Here is a 21,801-nt window from a genome sequence, read left to right as displayed (position 1 = left end):
ATATATTTGCAAAGGCCCAAAATTACTTAGTGACATATCACCTGTGCACGTATGTGCACTCAGACCATCTTCTTCTTTTACAACTGTTAGTGCTGGTGCAGGTTTGTGAAAATTGGTGAGGCTGCCCCAGTGAGTGAGTAGGAAATGCAGAGGACTTGCAGGGTTAGTAGTCTGGGTGGATTGGATGCGATGGAGTGAGTGAAAGTAGACTCCATGTACTAGTGAAAATGGTTAGCCTTGGAGTGAGATAGATGGAGTTTAAGATAGAAGAGAGAACATGGTGGTACTTAAGCTTGCCAAGTGCAGAGCCTTTTTGTAGAGCTTGGAGACTGATCTGGGTGCTGACTTCAAACCAAGTTGGCAAGATCTGGTGACATTGCTTCCTTTGGCAGTTCTGTGGGAATAGGACTGCTCTCCTCTGCACCATCCAACCACCAGGACCCCAAGTCCCAGTCGGCAAAGTGAAGCTCCACTTTGATCTTATGAGCCATTCCCTGGGACAGTGTGTGAAAACATGATTGGCAGCAATGCCAGTGCTTAACTGGGTGCAGAGCAGCATTTTAAGTATGGCACCATGATGCCAGGATATCCAAACACATAGTGTATACTTCTGGCTACAGCTAATGGAAAAGTTGGGCTAGCATTGGACAAGAGGGTTACTGTAGGACTGTGGTAGGCAGTTGATAAGGTGAGTCTTAGACAATAGTGTGAGAAAACTTGCTAAGTCTTGTTGAGAGAAATACTCAAAATTACATTTTGCCAAATATGTGTTTTGGAAAGATTCAGCCCTCTATTTATGTGCTGTTGCTTTCTCTAATTTAAAGCATTTCTTGACAGTTGTTGATGAATTTTCTAATGTCTTGTAGATAAAGCTGTCCTTACTCACTTCAATAGTATTAAATCTTGAATCTTCTTCAGCAAGTTTTCTAATGATTGTAATTATTTTATTTAATTACTGGATAATGCAGATGAGTTGCTCATAAAATATTATCTTTAAGCTATGATGTTTTATCATGAAGAGGTTTGAACTGTACATTCTTATTTTTCTTTTCAGAAATTGTTAAAAAGTTTTAACTTTGCTTGTTTGCTTGATATATAAGCCATCCTTAAGCTTCTCAGCTTAGAATTTCTCTTTAAATATAATAAATTTAATCTTTCCACTTAACTTACATCGAGTGTCTGATATCGATCATTTTATTGTGGGTTTATGATGTGGATTTTCTCCATGACTCCTACAGTCTTTCTCTATGTTCTACTCAAGCTTTTAACACTATTTTTCACTATATTTTGCTGTTTTAGGCTTTCACTTGCTAGCTTATTCCTCCTGACAATGCTGCTGCTCTTTTAATTACTGGCTTCTGCATTTACTGAAGCTGTTAGACTCTGTGCTTTTTAATCTTCTGAATATAGAAATACACACTTAGTTTTCTGACTGGAATGTTTTTTTTCTTTTTTCTTCCTCTAGGTTGGCTATGGCATTTGTAAAACTGAATATCTTCAGATTGTGACCACTGCTGTTGTAGCATTGTAGTATATTATATTATGTGAAACAGCAGTGCCCACCTTATAAGCATATTATAATATACAGCTAAATTAAGTCTTCAGGTGACCACTGCTGCCACCATTCTATAATGGTAAGACTAAGAAGCTTTGGGTGGTTTCTTGACACTTCTTGCCGGTGTTAATTTAAGTCACTGATACAATGTCAGGAAGGATGTCCACACAATGTCTTTGGTAATCTTGAAGAACAGTGAACAGTTTATTACATGTTACTTAATAGCAAGTTATGTGACACCCGAGAAACACGGTGGTCTCCTGTGAGGCATTAGACTCAACTAAAAAGTAAATTCAATTACTACTACTAAACCATTTTCACACAGTTTTGATAACAAATACAGAATCAGTATAGAACTGGTTGGTTCCAACTAGAGAGAGTTCTTTTTCTCCTGGTGGGTGGGGGCTTAATATTATTTAATCCTTTGCAGATATTAATTGCTTCATACGACAGAATTCATACTTATGGACTAAGAATGTACATCATTCTCAAAACTGTTAACAAATGTAGAGATAAATAAGCTCCTTTAACCATTGTTTAATTACTGTTTCTGGGATGTTTTGTTTAAGTCTCTAATCTTGCTCATAACCCATGATGTTAACTTTGGAATCGTCTTCCTTTTCTTCAGGGAATTGAAACCTAGAAATGTGTCATCTGCCATGTTGAGTCAAATAAACTCACCATTAAAACATATGGTTAGGAGGTCACAATAATGTATTGAAATTACATCAGTATATGCCTCAAATGTTTCAATTTTAAAGTAATCACATGTTTTATATGAAGATAACATGATGTGATAACTAGGCAGAAATGCTCCCCATACTTATCTGAATGTCGTACAGGGAGGAGCAGGTATGTTCCTCCCAGACTTTACATTAAAAGATCACAGCCTAAATCTAGCCCTCCCAACTGATGATCCTTCTGATCCAGGTGCTAATTACATCAATGCCAGCCACCTGAAATAACTCCATGAGGCTGGTATCCTGTTACCAAGTCCCCATTTATTTATACATGGGAGTCCTTGACACTTTTCCATCAGAGCCAGCTCCCAGAGCGTCAATATGTTTGACACACCCTGTTTTTTTTTCTTCTTTTTTATGTTTATTTCTTTTGTTTAACCCCCACACTACCACCTAAGTGCGGTAGTGCTTATTTTTTCCCCCAGCACCCATGGTGTGTGTGCGCAGGTGTGAGACACAGTGAAAGACACACCTGTTTTTATCTGTCAGCCATGGCTCCCTGATTGGACTGGATGAACAGCTCCAATCAGGAAACCCATATTCTATGAGGTCCATCTGTCTGACTTAATTACAATCACTACATACCTGTCCCTCTGAGTCTGAAGATCTAGGACAATTGTTTTCCTTGTATCTCCTCCCGGGCCGTATTAGCACTGGGTCGGGTTCCTCTGACTCTGCTTCAGATACAGGTAGCCCCCTTGCGCCCAGAGCATCTTGGAAGAAATTCATCCTCCTCTTCAGGTGTCAAAGGCATGAAAGCAACGACATCAGCTGTGTCCATCTTAGATTCTGAGGTTTCTTCACTGCCTGATTGAGGGTGGAGAACCCATGGGTTCCAGCAGCCTTTCCAAATGTTCTGAGGAGCCAGGCACACTGACGTCTGCCCTGTTTGCAAGTTTGCAGCCTTCATATGGCCCACGTGTTTGCTCAGCATTGTTGCACCTACCCAAATTTTATACGTCACTGGACCTGACCTCGCATCGACCGTGCCTCTTACCAATGTAGGGCCATTCCATGGTTTCTACACCAAACTTTGTCCCCTGTAGCAAACTGTCTCTCTCACTTAGCGGAGTCTTCTGCACTGGCATTCCTGATGCTGTTTCACGCTTCCTCCAGATCCGGGAAGATCAGATTTAAGCTGGTATGGAGTCTTCTTTCCATTAGCAACTCTGCAGGGGCTATTCCTACAGTTGTATGAGGGGTGGTCCTATATTCAAATAGGAACTGGCTCTGGTATCTAGTGAAGCTGCAGACTGTTTCTTTAACCTGGACTTCAAAGTTTGTACTGCTCTTTCTGCCAGACCATTGGCTGATGGATGGTATGGAACTGTCCTTTTCTGTCAAATGCCATTCAACTTTAGGAAATGCTCAAATTTCCTGCTGGTAAACAATGGCCCATTATCTGTGACCAACAATCCTGGGAGTCTGTATATTGCAAAAGATGCCTGCAGTTTTTCAGTTGTTGTCTCCGTATTTGACAAATTAACTCTATGCACGTCCAACTATGAGTGGGTGTCCACAATGTGCAATAACATTGAGCCCATGAAAGGACTTGCACAATTGACATGTAACCAAGTTCAGGGTTTACTTGGCCATTCCCACGATTATGTAGGAACTGCTAGTGGTAATTTTGCCCTTGTTGGCCTTCTGGGCACTGCCCCATCAATGCAGCTATGTCGGTATCCAGACCTGGTCACCAGATACAACTTCTCACCAGCATCTTCATTTTGGAAATCCCTGGATGACCCTGGTGGAGTTAACCCAGTATCTGGCTGCGACCTTTAATTAGGACAATCAGTCTTACTCCTCATAATTGTATGCCATCTGCTACAGCGATCTGGTCTCTCCGGATCCAAAACTGTTTCAATTCTGGTTTAATGGCCCTTTATTTTCCTCCATCACCACAAGCTGCTTCAGTTTTGCCAGGACCAGATCTCTCTGCATCCAAAGTCTGATATTGTCAGCTGTGACTGGAAATGTGTCTAGAACATTTAAAACCTTTACGGATTCTTCCAGTGGCAGTACCTATTGTTGTGTATCTGCCAGTGGGAGCCGGCTCAATATATCCACATTTGCTACTTGGCCTCCTGGACAATGTTCCAACTTGTAATTATATGCACTTAGTAGTACAGCCCAATGCAGAATTTAGCTTGAAGCTATGGGCAGCACTGCTTTGTCCTGTTTAAGTAGACCCAGCAGGGGTTTATGGTCTGTTATTATTACAGGTTTATGTCCATGAAGGTATTGGTGGAACTTCCTGACTCCAAATATGACCGCCAAACCTTCTTTTTTGGTCTAGGTGTATTTACAATCTGCATTAGCCAAAGTACTGGATGCTTATATTGTTGGGCATTCCTCTCCACCAGGCCACCTATGAGCTACAACTACCCAGAAGCTTTATGGGGAGGCATCGCATGTCAATATCAGATCTCACTTGGGATCATACTGTGCCAACATTTTCGAGGATGTTAGCTGTTTCTTCACTTACCTGAAAGCTATAGCTTGGTTACGCGACCAGTTCCAAGGATGACCTTTTTTAGGAGTTGATGCAAAGGTGCCAGAATGGAGTCCGGGTTATGTTTGAACTTTTCAGAATAATTCACCAGCCCAAGGAAAGACCTAAGCTCCGTTACAGGTGTGGGCACCAAGGCACCTTTGATTGACCCTACTTTATCTTCCATTGCGTGTAACCCAGTCTTGTCAACTCTGTACTCCAAGTAGGTCACTTGGGATGCCTGGAACACACATTTTTCTTTTGTAAGGGCATGTGCCTGCCTGGGAGAAAGTAAGGGCTATGTCCAAGTTCTCTAAGTGCTCCTTATTGGTCTTCCCTATTATTAGCATGCTGTCCAGATAAATGATGACCTGGGGTAGACCTTGCAAAATATTCTCTGTTTTTTGCTGAAAATTTGCACAGGCTGATGATACCTAAAATGGCAGTCTCGTATATTGGTACGAACCCTTATGTTACTAATGTAGCATGTTTTTGGAATCCTGATCTAACCACAGTTGAAAGGATGTATGGCTCATGTCCAGCCTCCTGAAGGACAACACCCGCTAGCTTTGCATACAAATCCTCGATGCAAGTGAATGAGTATTTATCCAGTTGTGAAAAGTGGCTTACCATTTGTTTAAAAGACCCACAAGGTAACTCGGTACGACCTGTGCTGCACATTCTGCAAACTGGACTGGTTTGATCATTTCTTCACTTTCCAGCTTTCTGATTTCTGCCTCTACATTTGCACAGTATGGACTTTACAGAATTATGGAATTGCTTTCTAGTCAACATGCAAGGGGGCCTTGGGTCCTATGATAATTCCTAGATTTTCCTGAAAAACATCCCAGCAGGCAGCCATTTTCTAATCAGAAAATGTTGAGCCAAACTAGGTGAATTTTTCTCAACCAATTATGCCTTATCAAGTTTGGGCCTGACGTTTTACTACAATCTGCGATAACTGAACCAGCTGTTTCTTATAAAAGACTGGAACCAAAGTTGTAATCTTAAAATGTAAATGTTTCCCAGAATAGGTTTTTGGTCGAGCCGAGGGCTTGTGCCAATTTAACGGTTGGACTCCAGAGAAAATTTTGTTAAAGACTTGTTCTACGATCACTGAAGTGGCCGCACTTGTATCGACCTCCATTAGAACTAGGTGACCATTTAACCAGATGTTTATTTTGATTGGTTTGGATTTGGATTTTGCTAAGCAATTGAACTGTTCCAAACCAAATGTAGGGGGACTTTTCAGGGTGTGGATTCTCCTGGATACTGGCCTATCAGTTCTGTTATTCAATTTACATCTAGTGGGGCTCTTTTGCTGTCTCGAGTCTGCATTCTGCCAGCAACTGCAATGGCTTGCTGGCCCAGATCCTGAAGAAAATTTTAACCATTTGGCTGAGGCTTGGCTTTGTTTTGGGGCTTGATGTGGGCTGACCTCGAGTGAATCTGTTCATGATATGTCCTGAGTGAGGCTATGCAATTACTTCCCCTCAAGTGAGGGTGTTCCCCAAACTCAGTTAGACTGGCGAAGGAGTCCACCTCCTTTGGAATACGCTGTAATTCATACTTTACTTGCTGCATTTTCCAATGATAACATCAATTGTAGTGCCAATTTGAAGTCCAGTTGAGCTTCAGCTAATAGGCTTTTTTGCACAGTTACATCATTGATCTCACATACTGAACAATCTCTCAGCATCTCATTGATGGTTAAACCAAAATTATATGCTTCTGCCAGTCATTTTAACTTAATCAAAAATTCTGATCAAAATCCCTTGGTTCTCAAATTGTCGAGTAAAACCAATAGCATCTCACAATTAAAGGAGGCTTGGGGTGATAATGTTCCTTAACTAATCCGTCAACTCTTGAAAGGTTTTAGTATCTGGTGCCTCGTGGAAAGCCAGGCTCCTAATAACCAATAAAGCTATGCATCCATAAGCTGTCAGAAGAACTGCTTGTTGCTTTTAATCTGCCCCAATGTCATTTGCCTAGAAAAATAATGTGGAAAAATAATATCTTTCCACATACTAGGCTAAGTCTTCGACGGTAGGATTGTACAAGTCATGCTTCCCAAATAACGACATGATGCCAGAAATACTTCCCCCAACTCAAAGATGACTGTTGCGAGTGAAATTCTTCAGAAGCATACTTTACTCTTGCTGCCTCTGAAATAACTCCACAGAGGCCAGTGTACTGCATACAATTCTGGTCTCCCTGCTAAAGGAATGATGTTGTGAAACTTGAAAGGATTCAGAATGGATTTGCAAGGATATTGCCAGAATTGGAGGGTTTCTGCATGAGGAGGAGGCTGAATAGACTCAGGCTATTTTCCCTGGAGCATCAGAGGCTCAGACGTGACATTATAGAGGTTTATAAAATCACGAGGGGCATGGATAGGGTGAATAGCCAAGGTCTTTTCCCTAGGATGGCGGAGTCCAAAACTAGAGGGCATAGGTTTAATGTGAGAGGGGAAAGATTTAAAAGGGCAAACCTTTCATATAGAGAGTGGTGCATGTATGGAGTGAGCTGCCAGAGGAAATGATAGAGGCTGGTACAATTACAACATTTAAAAGGCATCTGGATGGGTATATGAATAAGAAGGGTTTGGAGGGATACGGGTGAAATTTTGGCAAATATGACAAGATTGATTTTGGATATCTGGTCGACATGAACGAGTTGGACCAAAGGTTTTTTTCCATGCTGTACAACTCTGTGACTGTATGACTCTAAGTCACCCTTTATCTACATGTGCAGAATCCTTGTCACTGATCCAGCTCTCAGAATGTCAGGATGTCAGGATGTCTGACATACCTGTTAGTATATCTGTCAGCCAGGGCTCCCTGATTGGATCAGGTTAGCAGTCCCAATGAGGGAACTGATATTCTATGAGTTGCATATCGTTGACCTCATTGCAATCACTGTACCCCTAATCACACCTCACCAGTTACTAGTCTTCCTTCTCTGGCTATCAATCCCCTTGAGCCAGTCAGCAAGCTTTTTACCCCTATACCCACCAAACACTATTCACTCCCCATAGCCAACAATCGCTCGTAACAACCCACTTATCGCATCACAACCATAAGCCTCCCTTCCAGGGGAGACAATAACATAGTGGTAATGTTACTGGACCAATAATGAAGAAACTCAGGATAAAGCTCTGGGGACATATGTCCAGATCCCTCCATAGGAGCAGATGGAAGTCAAATTCAATTTGTAATTTTGGAGTATATATGCTGGTCTCAGAAATAGTGATGATGAAACTATCATTGATTATTGTAGCAATTCATCCGGTTCGCTAATGTCCTTTAGATAAGCAGATTTGCTATATAACTAGTCTGGTTTATGTCAGTCTCCAGACTCTCAGGAGTACAGTTGAAGTGGTCTAGTAAGTCACTCAGTACAAAAGTGACTAGGGATGGCCAACAAATGTTGATCTTACTGGTAACACCATCATCCCATGAAAGAATAAATAACTCTTCCAGCCCTGAAGGTCAAAATGCCCACTCTTCTCTGTTGCAACCTTCAATCACAAGTTTGGTTGGAAGTTCTGTATGAGTCATCAAATTCATAGAAATTAATTCCAAGTCCAAATATCAGTGACACTTTGCCATCATTTGGACTTCGGCAGAATTTTAAAAATTGTATGATTTAATTAGGAAACCAATATTTCTGTTTTAATATCGTGAGGTGAAATTGTCAGCCCTTGACATCAAGGCTGCATTCAACCAAGTGTGGCACGAAGGAGCTCTAACAAAACTGGAATCAATGGATATCAGGGGCAAATACTCCACTGGTTGGTGTCATACCTGGCACATAGGAAGATAGTCCTGATTGTTGGAGATCAGTCATCTCAGCTCCAGGACATCTCTGCAAGAGGTCCTCAAGATAGTGTCTGAGGCCTACCTATTTTCATCCGCTTCATCAATGATCTTCCCTCCATCTTAATGTCAGAAGTGGGGATGTTCGCTGATGATTGCACAATATTCAGTACCATTTGTGACTCCGTAGTCAGTAGCAACAATGGATATAACATTGGCAGAGTGATAGGACACAGTGAATAATGGTCAATGGACATTTTTTGAGCTGAGGTAAGTTTTGTAGTAGAGATCCCCAGGCATCGGGACTCTTGCCTTTCCTGATATATATTAATAATCTAGATTTCAGTTGCAAGGGACAATTTCAAAATTTGCCGATGACATAATAAGGGAAGAATTGTAAACCATGAGGAGGACAGTGTAGAACTCCAGAAGGACATAGGTAAGTTGATTGGTTTGGGAGAAAGCTGGTAGATATACCTCATTGCAGAGAGTCCACTTTGGTAGGAAGAATTTGAAATCAATATAAAATTTGGGATAAAATTCTTAGGGGGTGCAGGAGCAGTGGAACCTACATATATACACACAGACACACTGATCATTGGAAGTGGGAAGCAGTAAGTAAAGCATACATATCCTTTGCTTTATTAATAGGGGAATAGAGAATAAGAGCAAGGAGGTGATGTTAAACTTGTAAAAGACACTTGTTAGATGTCAGATGAAGTATTGTGTACAGAGCAAGGATCTGAACACATTGCAAAGAGTGCAGAGACAACTTATAAGAATGATTCTTGGGATAATTTAGTTACAAGGATAGATTTAAAAATTTGAGACTTGTCTGATTGAAGTATTTAAAAAATCATGAGATGGCTAGATAGAGTAGAATCATAGAATCATTGAGTCTATGCAAAAAACTTCAAAAAATATGAATAGCAGCCAGAAGCAGTCTTGGTGCGAGCTAGGTACGGGGTGCAAATGAAGGAACAGGCCCTTTAGCCACCAAGACTACACCAACACACGATGCCTTTCTAAACTATGCACCTTTTGCCTCTACATGGTCCGTATCCCTCTGTCTATGAGTGGCACGGTGGCTAGCACTGCTGCTTCACAATGCTAATATGAATAGCAGATTACAAAAGACATTACATGAAAATCTGAAGAGAATTTACATGATGTAAAGGTTGTAATGTGTAACATGGGGCGGCATGGTAGCTCAGTGGTTAGCACTGCTGCCTCACTAAATATTTCGTTTGAAATAGGAATTACAATCCATCAGCGTTTATTGGCTGAGAGATTTGTATGGGAGAAATTGGGTTGAATTTGTGAGCCATTGGCACCAGTACTGGGAAGGAGGGGCAGGTGTTACCTGAGTCTTGCTAGGTCTAGAAGATTAAAAAATCAAAGATAAAGGAGAAGGTAGGATTGCAGGTTAGTGATGGGCTGATATTATCAACAAATAAAGGAAGGGAAAGAATGTGAGAATGTCACATTGCACCAAACAGCAATAAAATGTATGGAAATTTGATAATAGAACAGATTTAAAGGCTTTGCATCTTGATGCATGAAGCATTTTGAATGACCTGGATGAAAATTGAGGTAAATGAATATGATCTCAGCCACCATGGAAGTAGGTTACAAGGAGATCAAAACTGAGTTCTTACCATTCAGGGTTATTTGACCTTGTGGAATGGAAAAGGTGATGAAGTAGCACTGTACTAAATGAGGACAGTTCTAAAAAAAAAGAACAAAGAACAGCACAGGAACAGGTCCTTTGTCCCTCCAAGCCTGAGCGGCCATATTTTGTCCTTCCATGCTAAAACTGTCTTCATTTAAAAGATCCATATCCCTCTATTCCCTTCCTATTCATGTATTTATCCAGGTGTCTCTTGAATGCTGCTATTGTGTCTGCTTCCGTCACTCCCTCTGCCAATGTGTTCCAGGCACTCACCACTCTGTGTGAAAAATTTGCCCTGCACATCTCTTTTAAACCTCCCCCTCGCAACTTGAACCTGTCTTCCCTAGTGATTGACCTGTCCACCCTGGGGAGAAAGCCTCATAGTTTCCACTCTATCCATGCCATTCACAACCTTATAATCATTTATTAGGTTGCCCCCTCATAGTGTTGCGTTTCAGTGAAAACAAATCCAGTCTATCCGACCTTTCTTTATACCTAAAATCCCTCATACCAGGCAAAATCCTGGTAAACCTTTTCTGTACCCTCTCCAAAGCATCCTTCTGGTAGTGTAGTGACTAGAACTGTTTAGATTAGATTAGATTAGATTACCTACAGTGTGGAAACAATATTCCAAACTGTATGCAATATCCCAAGTGTGGCCTAACTAAAGTTCTATAAAGCCGCAGCACAACTTGTCTATCTTTGTACTCAATTCTTCTTCCATTGAAGGCAAGCATGCCATAAGCCTTATCTACCTGCGCTGCCACCTTCAGTAATCTGTGGACCTGCACACGCGGATCCCTCTGCATGTCAATATTCCTAATGGTTCTGCTGTTCACTGTATAATTTCCACCTGTACTTCCAAAATGCATTACCTCATATTGGTTCTGATTAAATTCCATCTTCCATTTTTCTGCATTGCCTCCTACTGATCTATATCCTGCTGTATCCTCTGACAATTCTCCGTCAATCTTTGTTTCATCTGCAAACATACTAACGTGACCAGTTACATTTTCCTCCATAGCTCTTCTGTATATCAAGAACAGCAGGGGTCCCAGTACTGATCCCTGTGGAGCACCACTAGTTACAACCCTCTATTCTGAAAAGCATTCTTCCACTCCAATCCTCTGTCTCCTATGACTAAGCCAGTTCTATATCTATCTTGCTACCTCACACTTGATACCATGTGACATTACCTTTTGTACCAGTCTGCCATGAGGGACCTTGTCAAAGACTTTACTGAAGTCCATGTAGACAACATCAACTGCTTTTCCGTCATCAATCATCTTTGTCACCTCCTCGAAAACCTCATCAAGTTACTGACCTCCCCCGCACAATATCATGCTCTCTATTGATAATAAGTCCATTTGCTTCTATATGCATATAGATCTTGTCCCTGAGAATCTTTTCCAATAATTTCCCTACCAACGACATGAGATTCACAGGCCTGTAGTTCCCAGGATTATCACGACTACCCTTCTTAAACAATGGGGTAACGTTGGCTATTCTCCAGTCCTCTGGGATCTCACCTGTGGCCAAAGAGGATACAAAGATGTTCTGGGGAAATATCAAAGAATTGCGACACTGCTAATGTGATACCCCTATTCAAAAAAGGAAGGAGGCAAAAAGTGGGTAACTGGCCAACTAACCTAACATCTATTGTTGGAAATGCAAATGGGATTAATTATAAAGAAAGTAATCGCAGAACATTTGGAAAATCACAATGTAATTGAGCAGAGTCAGCACAGCTAAATAAGAGGGAAATTATGTCTGACCAATTTATTAGAGTTTTTGGAGGAAGTCTGAACCAGGTTGGATAGAGTTGAACAGTAATTGTGTTGCCTTTGGACTTCTAGAATGCTCTTGACAAAACGTTAAGGCACAAGATAAGAGCCATTGGTATTGGAGGTAATATGGTGGTATGAATAGGGAATTGGCTATTAGGCAGGAAACAAAAAGTTGGGATATGGAATTCTTTTTCAGGTTGATAACCTATGAACAATGGTATTCTACCAGGATCAGTGCTGGGACTGCAACGGTTTACAATATGTATTAATTACTTGGAGGAAGGAAGTGAATGTACTGTAACCAAATTATCAGAAGGCATAAAAATAGGAGCAAAGGAAGATTGTGGGAGGGATATAAACAGTTTACAGAGAGTTATTCATAGGTTAAGCACATGTGGAAAATGTTGGGTGGAGAGCTTGGAGTGACGACAATCGACAACCAACAACCTGTCTTGGACTTCCATATAGATGTGACGGTCAAGAAGGCACAACAAGGCCTCGTCTTCCTCAGGTGGCTCAGGAAATTTGGCATGTCCATAAAGAACCTCACCAATTTTTACAGATGCACCATTGAAAGCATAATGGCCTGGTATGGCAACTGCTCAGCTCAGGACCGTAAGAAACTACGGAAGATGGTGTGCTTAATCCTGACCATCCCAGAGCTAACCTTCTACCCATGGACTCCATTTGCATGGCTCACTGTCACGGAGAGGCTGCCAACATCATCAAAGACCCATCGCATCCTGGTAATGATCTCCTACGACCTCTTCCATCAGGCAGAAGATACAGAAGTCTGAACACACGCACAGGCAAGTTCAGGAACAGCTTCTTCCCAGCTGTAATTAGAATGGACACCGTAGCATCAAACAATGCTGATATTGCCAACGTTGATCTTGACTAGCACATGCCCTGTGCAATGCAACCTGTATGCCTCTAAATCTTTTTACAACCTCTGACCTGTACATCCTTGCTTACTATGATCTGCCTGTACTGCTCGTAAACAAAACTTTTCACTGTACTTCGGTACATGTGACAATAAATCAATGAATCAAATGGAGTATAATGTGTGAACATCTGAAGTATTTCATTTTAGAAGGGAGAACAAAAGAGGACAGTATTATTTGAATGGAGGGAAGCTGCAGTTCAAAGGGACCTGAGGTACTAAGATACAAAACCAGAAAACTAGTGCGTAGGTGCAGCAGGTAATCAGGAAGCTTTATGGAATGTTGCCCCTTATTTCAAAGAGGTTGGAAGACAAGAGGGAGGGAAGACTTGCTGCAATTGTACAAGGCGCTGGTCAGACCACATCTGGAGTACTGTGATCAGTTTCCATCCCCTATTTAAGAAAATGTGTTATTTAATTGGAGGCAGTTCAGAGAAGATTCACTAGGATGATCCCTGGCAGGGAGGGATTGTTTCATAGTTACAAGTTAAACAGGTTGGGACTCTGCTCATTGAAGAATGAGAGTTGATCTCATTGAAATGTATAGACTTCTTTCAGGATTTAACAAGGTAATTGCTGAGTGGATGTTTCCCCTCACTGGAGATATTAAGACCAGAGTGCATAGTCTCAAAATAAAACAGTGCCAATTTAATACTGAGATGAAGAGGAGTTTCTTCTCTCAAGAGGTTGTGAGTGTTTGGAATTCCTTCACAGAGCGCTGTAGAAAAAGAATCTGTGTGTAAATTTTAAGTATTTGATAGGTAGAGGAATCAAGGATTATGGGGAAAGGGCAGGAAAGTGGATATAGTGAATTGGTCAAGATCCTATTGAATGGTGGAGCAGGCTTGAGAGGTCAATAGCCTACTCTTGTTCCTATTTCTTTTGGTCTTAACATAACAATAATCTCTTGATAAGCACTCAACTCCAGAAGATTTCAAATCCATTCCCTTCCATCTCTTTTTATTGCCTTTCTGCAGTTCATGGCTGCTCTTTGAAGCAGAGATTGACTGGTAAGTGAGGCACTTGAATGGAAGATGACAGTTGCTCTAAATGATCTACTAAAATGTTTAAATTTATTATACCATCAAATTATCAATGAGATGTTGAATTTTATTAGGGGTTTTACCTTTCAGCTCAATTTTGAGCTGTCTTAAGATGTAAAGTCACATGACAGAAATTGAAATACAAATTTGGGTCACTTAATTTACTTTGAAAAGAACTATGTACGATTCTGAAACATATGTATTGTACTTAAGCACTAAGTGGTCTTGATCAGATTAGGCAGTTTATTGCTAATTGCTGAATGAACAATGTCCATATCCCTCTGTCCAAACTTTCTTTGACAAAATGTTCATCTGTTAATTTGTAAGAGATGTCACTTTATATAAAAGATGGTCTAAACTCCTGTTCATGCTTCAACCACACCTAAGCCAAGCACTAACATGGAAATAAAGTAGTCTGCTGCTGTTCTTTTTTGCCAGATTTTCAACATTTGGCTGTTGTGAAGCAATTGTTGTCTACTGGCCATTTCTGCTGTATTTTAATTAGTTGTTGAAATTAAATACATGGAAAGGAACCTGACTCAACCTTATTTGCAGTCTGAAATTGGATAAAACAAAGAGTTCAATTAAAAATGCCATCTGGCACCATTACCTATATTGTAGAAATGTAATGCTTCAAGAACATTTTTGATATAGCACGTTAGCTGGCTACAGAAAGAACTTTTATGAATATATCTGGTCCATTCCAGCAACTATTTCATCTAATGGTTGAAAATATAGTAGACCAAATGCAGTTCTGGGGCAAATGCCTTAGTTACATTCAACTCCATGCCAAGAAGCTTGTTGCTAGATATTTTGACTCATTGATATTTTTTCTTCACTTCTGGGACTTCTTTTAAAAATTGCTTTGTCTGTTACTGAAACCAGTGAGGTAACATTGGACAAGTTTAATGTCAGGGACATTGTCAGGCACCGCCCCAGATGAAGTATCACTGAAGTTGAATCAAACTAAAAATTGGTTCCTTTATACTTAATTTGGAAATGTGAACCAATCATCCATTCAATATTTTGCAGGTGGGCCTCTAGTCAAGGAAACCTGCTGATGAATTTGAAACCATGAAGTCATTTTCTCTGGTAATCGAGGTATAACAGTAAATGGACAAAGAATTTGTTCTACATCAATTAGCTGAAAACAAGAACATAGAAAATAGGAGAAGGAGCAGGCCACCTATCTCCTTCAACCTATACAACCATACTATCATAACTGATCTGATTGTAGTCTTCAGTCCATTTACCTGCCTGACCCCTTTTGATTCCCTTTTGGATCAAAAATCTGTCCAATTTAGCCTTTCATGTTTTCAATATCACAGCCTCCATTGCTATCCGTGGTATGGAAATTCAAAATTCAGTGACTGCTCTATAGAAGAAATTCCTCCTCTTTGCCATGTAAAGGGGCTTCTCACTGGCCAGATATCATTGGGGAAGGTAGGCTGTGTCAGCATGTTGCATAAGTTGGACAGCAACTAACAGATATATCTTGCAACCAACTATAATATGCTGTTGATAGGCTAAGGCAGACAGTGGACTTCCACCAGTGATATCCTTGAAAGTTGCTAGCCAATCTGATTGGCCAGTAGGACTAGAATTTCCAGCAGCATGACACGCCAGTGACCACTTCCAGCACTGCAAGCAGGCTCGCACAAAACTGAATGACCATAGAGCCAGCTGGTCCCCTGGGATGAGGGTGAGTGGGTTGGGGGTGTGGAGGGGGTGAATGTGTCTTGGAGGCCAGATGGAGAGCAGGGCAAGATCTTGGGGTTGGAAGTACACACAGGGCACCTGTGAAAAGACATTCCCCATTTCCTTACTGTCTTTCTACAGCTTGTGTTTGATAAAAGGCCAGCTCATTCCTGCATGTCTGACATGGCAACTGTCTTATGATGTGGGTAGTATCATATTTAAGCAATTCTTTGTAATAAGCTAAATTTACTGTTAATATTCTATTTGGAAATAGCAAGCTGCCTGTTAATTGCCTGCCCACCTACTGGCCTAACAATGTGATTGGGATGGTCAGTTTGACAATTGTTTGTCTCTCGTATCTGACATGCTTCTCTTCTTAAACATATCCAAGAGGGAGTCATAAACCATAGTCCTATATTTTGAAGCTGAGCCTCTATTTCTAGATGCTCCCATGATGAGAAACATCATCTTAGTATCTACCCTCTCACGAACCTTAAGAGTATTACATGTTTCAAAAAGATCACCTGACATTCTAAATGCTAATAACTAAATGCCCGCTAACCTGCTCATTCCTTCCTCATTAGTCAACCTCATTATCACAGAAATAAACTTAATAAATCTTTGAACCGCCTCCAATGCAATAATATTCCTATTTAAATAAGGGAACCAGAATTGTACACAGATTAGTTGGTAATGATGTGTTCAGTTGCAACAAGACCAGGATCTTCTGCCTTCACTTGTGGAATGTTTGGAGATAAGGAGTGCATTTAATCAGAGTGGCTGGTAGTTGGAGAAGGCCCTCTTATCTTCCTGCCTCTATCCCGATTCAGTTCATGTGGGAAGGCCCAGGAGTTGCCTTCCTGCCCAATTGGGATCCTTAAACATCTCAACTCATTGCAGCTGGTATTAACAGTGGGGAGCATGAAAGACAAACATGTGCAAGATGCTTGTAATCTCCCCAGTGAGAGATCAAAACACTCCTTTACCCTTTCTGCCAACCTCTTCCCTTACAGAACTCTGCCCTGCAACCCTAACCTTGTGAAATTGCTCCTGACATTACCTGCTTAGCTTTTGATCACTCCTTGATCTTGAGGTTTTGATGGATGCTGTTCTAGCAGTAGCCACTACTGCTGCTGCTGTGGAAAAGAGCTGACCTCTGGCAGACAGCAGTCTATAGACAGTACTCCGTAGGGCTCTGATCCTGTGGAAAGCACATCAGTAGCATCTCAACTGCTTGATTGATTCTAGATTCAGTGACATCCAAAGGAAGATCTGCTGCCAGCATTCCAGCAGGTAGTTGAGACTCACATTGCCCCCAGATGATTCATTCAATTCTTCCCTGCTGTCATACTCCATCTTACGAGTACAGACTGCTTCAGTGTATCTTACAGATTGTGCACACTGCTGACAGAAGTTTTGGTAATGGAGGGACTGATTGTTTGTGGATGTGGTGCCAGTTAAGTGGGCTGCTTTGTTCTGGATGATGATGAGCTTTTTGAGTGTTGTTGGAGCTGCAGTCATCCATGCAAGTGGGGAATATTCCATCATACTCCGACTTGTGCCCAGTAGATAGTAGACAGGCTTTGGGCATCAGGAGGTCAGTTACTTGCTGTAGGATTCCTAACCAATGCCCTGCTTTTGCAGGCACAATATTTATATGGTAATGTAGTTCAGTTTCTAGTTAATAGTACCCCTCAGGATGTTAATAGTGGGGGATTGGTAATGTGATAATGTCATTGAATGTCAAGGGGGTAATGGTTAGATTCTCTCTTGTTGGAAATGTTCATTGCCTGACATTTGTATGGTGCAAATGTGATTTGCCATTTGCCAGCTCAAACCTGGATATTGTCTAGGTCTTGCTGCATTTAGAGATGGACTGCTTCAGTATCTAAGTTGTAAATGATTCTGAGCATTGTGCAATCATCTGTGACATCCCCCACTTCAGATCTTATAACGAGGGAAAGCAACTGAATATGATTTGGCTTTGGACACTACTGTGAGGAATTCCTGCAGAAACATCCTGGAGCAGAGGTGACTGATTTTAAATAACCATGACCATCTTCCTTTACACCAGTTCTCACTCCAAACTGCAGACAATTTCCCTCAATTCACATTGGCTGTGTTTTTGCTAGGGCTCCTTGTTGCCACACTAAGTTAAGTGTGGCCTTGGTCTAAAGGGCAGTTACTCTCATCTCACCTCTGGAATTAGGTACTTTTATCCATGTTTGAACTAAAGCTGTAATGAGGCTAGGAGCTGAATTGCCCTGGCAGAACCCAAACTGAATGGCAACAATCAGTTTATTGCGAAGCAAGTGCTGCTTGATAACACTGTCAATGACACCTCCATCACATAACCGATAATTGAGAATAGAGTGACTGTTGTTAATTGGGTAGTTTGGTTTTTTCCTGCTTCTTATACACAGGTTATACCTGTGGAATTTTCCATATTGTCAGTAGATACCAATGTTGTAACTGTACTGACTCGAGGTGCAACAAGTTCTGAAACACACATCTTCAGTAGTATTGCTGGAATGTTTTCAGGGCTCATTACCTTTGCTATATTCACTACCTCCAGCTGTTTCTTAAACTCATGTGGAGTGAATTGAATTGGCTAAAGATTGGTGTTTGTGATATTAGGGATGTTGGAGGAGGCTTTTTATGGTTAGTACTTTTTTGCTGGTGGACCAAGATTGACTAACAGATTTACCCAGCTCCTCACGGAAGTCTTCAACTTCCTTCTTGCCTCCAGCCTTTCTGAAAGCTCCCCTCTTCCTAATCCCAGATATTCTCCTGCATGTGAGGACCACCCCCAAGACCACCCACTCTCAACTCCAGCTGCAGGTGTACCCTTCAGAATTCCAATTTTTCCAAACTATTTCATTTTCCCCACACCTGACTTGGCAGCCCCTTAACAACAGTGGTTTTGTAATATGGCATGACAGCTTCAGTTTTTAATCAATGTAATACATTTTGGGAATGGGCAGTGATTTTGGTGGCCTGTAAAATTGATATGCATACAAATTTGATAACATTCAAAGTTATGGTACAATTTGACAATTTATTTTCTGTCAACGTCATAACTGAATATTAACGCCCAAATATATAATAGTTCCTTTGTACTTAAACAAGGAAATGTGCACGTCTTCCTGTCAGTGTTATGTTCCTTTTTTTAAATTCCTCCCAGCAGTTGATCAGAATTGCTGTTAATGTTTCTGTTTTGACTGCCATCTGTCCACAAGTCTGAATTCCCCTTGCTCCTCTGTCTTCTATTGCCCTATTGCCTTCCTCTTTTCAATTGTAATACAAGTATCCAGCTTTACAGTGACAAAAGCCAGAGTCCACTTCTAGGATATGTCCTGATATTACAGCAACCCCTTCATTATCAAATTCATCTTCAATTCACAGATGGTTAAATATTTAGAAAATTATCAATTGTATCAACAGCATACTTGAGAGTAAAAGGGTGGATATGCTGTTGAGTGACACTAGCACTGGGGCAGAATGTTAGATCGGCCTTCATTTGGTATTCTCTTTGATTATTTAAACTGTTGAATTGTAGTGGATTCATTAACCTACTTCAGAGCTGTTAAATAATTGACCAGGTACGCAGACATTTGCAAAAAAATTAATCCTGTTTTGCTGGGACAAGAGTTAAACTCAATGTTCAGTATTCCTCCTTTGCCGTGAAACTTCATCCTCATTCAATTTCAGGTGGAATTGCCCAAAAAAATCCAATCCACATGGCAGAACATTTTGCACCCTGGAGATGGCACACTGGGGAAATAAATGGGTAAGTTGAACCTGGTGAGATATTCACGCATTGGGGGGGGGGAGTTGGGGAGGGGTGTGTGGGGTGGGGGTGGGGAGAGGGGGTGAGTGGAGAGTCAACTAACAGCCTGATATAGTCATATTTTTGGAATCATACTGTGCAATATCCCAGAAACCACAATTACTAAGTCCTGTCCCACCAGCAGGACAGACGCAGTCGAGGTGACACCACAGTGGAATACTGTTGAGAGAAAGTTGCTCTGGAAGTCCTCAACATTTCTACGGAGACTAGAAAGTCTCATGGATTATGATGAAACATGGGCAAGGAAACCTCCTGCCTGATTGCATGTATCATCCTCCTGCAGCTGATGGAACAGTACTCCTCCATGATGAAACACAAAAGGTGGCAAAAATACAGCATGAAGGGCTTTTGCCCGAAACGTCGATTTTGCTGCTCGTCGGATGCTGCCTGAATTGCTGTGCTCTTCCAGCACCACTGATCCAGAATTGGGAGAGTTCAGTGTCCACCACCAAGAGTGGTTCAGCAGCAACACGACTGACTGAGTTGGTCAGGCCCTAAAGATCATAGCTGCTAGACTGGTCAATGGCAGGAGGTCAAGGAACAAATGATTGGAAAAAATAGACTTGACCTCATCCCCACCAATCTGCCTGCTGCAAACCCATCTGTCCATGACAGTATCGATAAGAGTGACCACTGCACAAACCTTGAATTCTCATCTTCACACAGAGAATAACCTCCATTGTGCTAAATGGGTCAGACATCAAACAGATCTAGCAACTCAAGACTAGTCATCTATGAATGCTGTGGGCCATCAACAGTAGAAGAATTGAACTCCAGCACAACCTGCAATCTCATGGCCCAGCATATCTGTCACTCAAACATTACCATCAAACTTGATTCAATGGAGAAGGGCATACCAGCAGCAGAGAGACCTAAAATGTGGTGTCAGCCTTGTGAAGCAACCAAATGGGCTACTTGTGAGTCAACCAGCATAAACTGCAAGACATAACTAAGCAATCCCACAATGCTCAGATCAGTCCTGACACATCTAGTCTTGATTGGTAGTGGAGAAGTAACTCACTGGTTGGGGCAACTCCACATATGTCCCCTTCTCAAACATGGAAGAGCCCAGCACTTCAGTGTAAAAGATAAAGCTGAAGCATTCAAAGCAATCTTCAGCCAGAAGTGCCAAGTAGATGGTCCATCTTGACCTCTACCAGTGGCCTCAGCATCACATATACTAGCCTTCAGCCAATTCAAACACTCCATGAAATAATTGGAGGCATTGGATACTATCATGAAACAGTTGGATGTACTGGATACTGCAAAGGCTATGGGCCCTGACAACATTCTGATAATACTACTGAAGACTTGTGCTCCAAAAGTTACCACTCTCCTAGCCAAGCTGTTCCAGTACACCTACAACACTGGCATCTGCCCAACAATGTGGAAAATTGCCCAGAGATGTCCTTTTTACAAAAAGCAGGACAAATCCAGCCCAGCCAATTACCACCCCATCAGTCACTCTTGATCATCAGCAAAATGATAGAAGGTGTCATTATGAACAGTACTGTCGAGCAGCACAGCTCAACAATAACAGTGATGCCCAGTTTGGGTTTTGCCAGGGCCACTCAGCTCCTGACCTCATTACAGCCTTGGTTCAAACATGGACAAAAGCATTGAATTCCAGAGGCAAGGTGAGACAGTCCCTGACATCAAGGCTGCAATTATCCAAGTGTGACATCGAGGAGACTGTGGAAGCAATAGGAATTGGAGCAAACTCTCCGCTGGTTGGAGTCATACCTGGCACATAGGAAAATGGCTGTGGTTGTTGGAGGTCAGTCATTGCAGCTCCGGGATATCTCTGCAGGTGTTCTTCAGGATAGTGTGCTAGGCCCAATATCTTCAACTGCTTCATCAATGACTTTCTGTCCATCATAACATTAGAAGTGGGGATTGTCACCTTTAGTTGCACAATATTCAGCAGTATTCGTGAGTCATCAGCTATTGCAGCAATCCATATTCAACTGCAAGAAGACATAGATGATATTCATGCTTGGGCTAAGAAAGTGGAAAGTAACATTCATACCACACTAATGCGAGGCAATGACCATCTATAATAAGAAACAATCTAATCACTGCCCCTTGATATTTAATGGCATTACCATTACTGAATCCCCCACTATCAACATCATGGGAATTACCATTGACCAGAAACACAACTGGATTCACCATATTAATATATTGACTACAAAAGCAGG

The 21,801-nt window shown here is 41.4% G+C and overlaps 1 long non-coding RNA gene across 2 annotated transcripts in view; it reads left to right on the top strand.

The window, feature by feature from the left end:
- Positions 1-21,801, top strand: part of LOC122558155 — a 300,586-nt gene that overhangs the window by 10,032 nt on the left and 268,753 nt on the right. The window contains exons 2-3 of one of the 2 annotated variants that reach the window (XR_006314054.1): positions 1,466-1,634; positions 19,462-19,540. This is a non-coding gene — a long non-coding RNA (uncharacterized LOC122558155). The remainder of the gene's footprint in view (positions 1-1,465; positions 1,635-19,461; positions 19,541-21,801) is intronic. The other variant, XR_006314055.1, reaches the window with a different exon arrangement.

This window comes from Chiloscyllium plagiosum, chromosome 2, assembly GCF_004010195.1.
Source record: "Chiloscyllium plagiosum isolate BGI_BamShark_2017 chromosome 2, ASM401019v2, whole genome shotgun sequence".
In the NCBI taxonomy this organism is placed as follows: domain Eukaryota; kingdom Metazoa; phylum Chordata; class Chondrichthyes; order Orectolobiformes; family Hemiscylliidae; genus Chiloscyllium; species Chiloscyllium plagiosum.
Note: the sequence above shows the minus strand (reverse complement) of the source record. Positions and strands in the feature narration are given on the sequence as shown.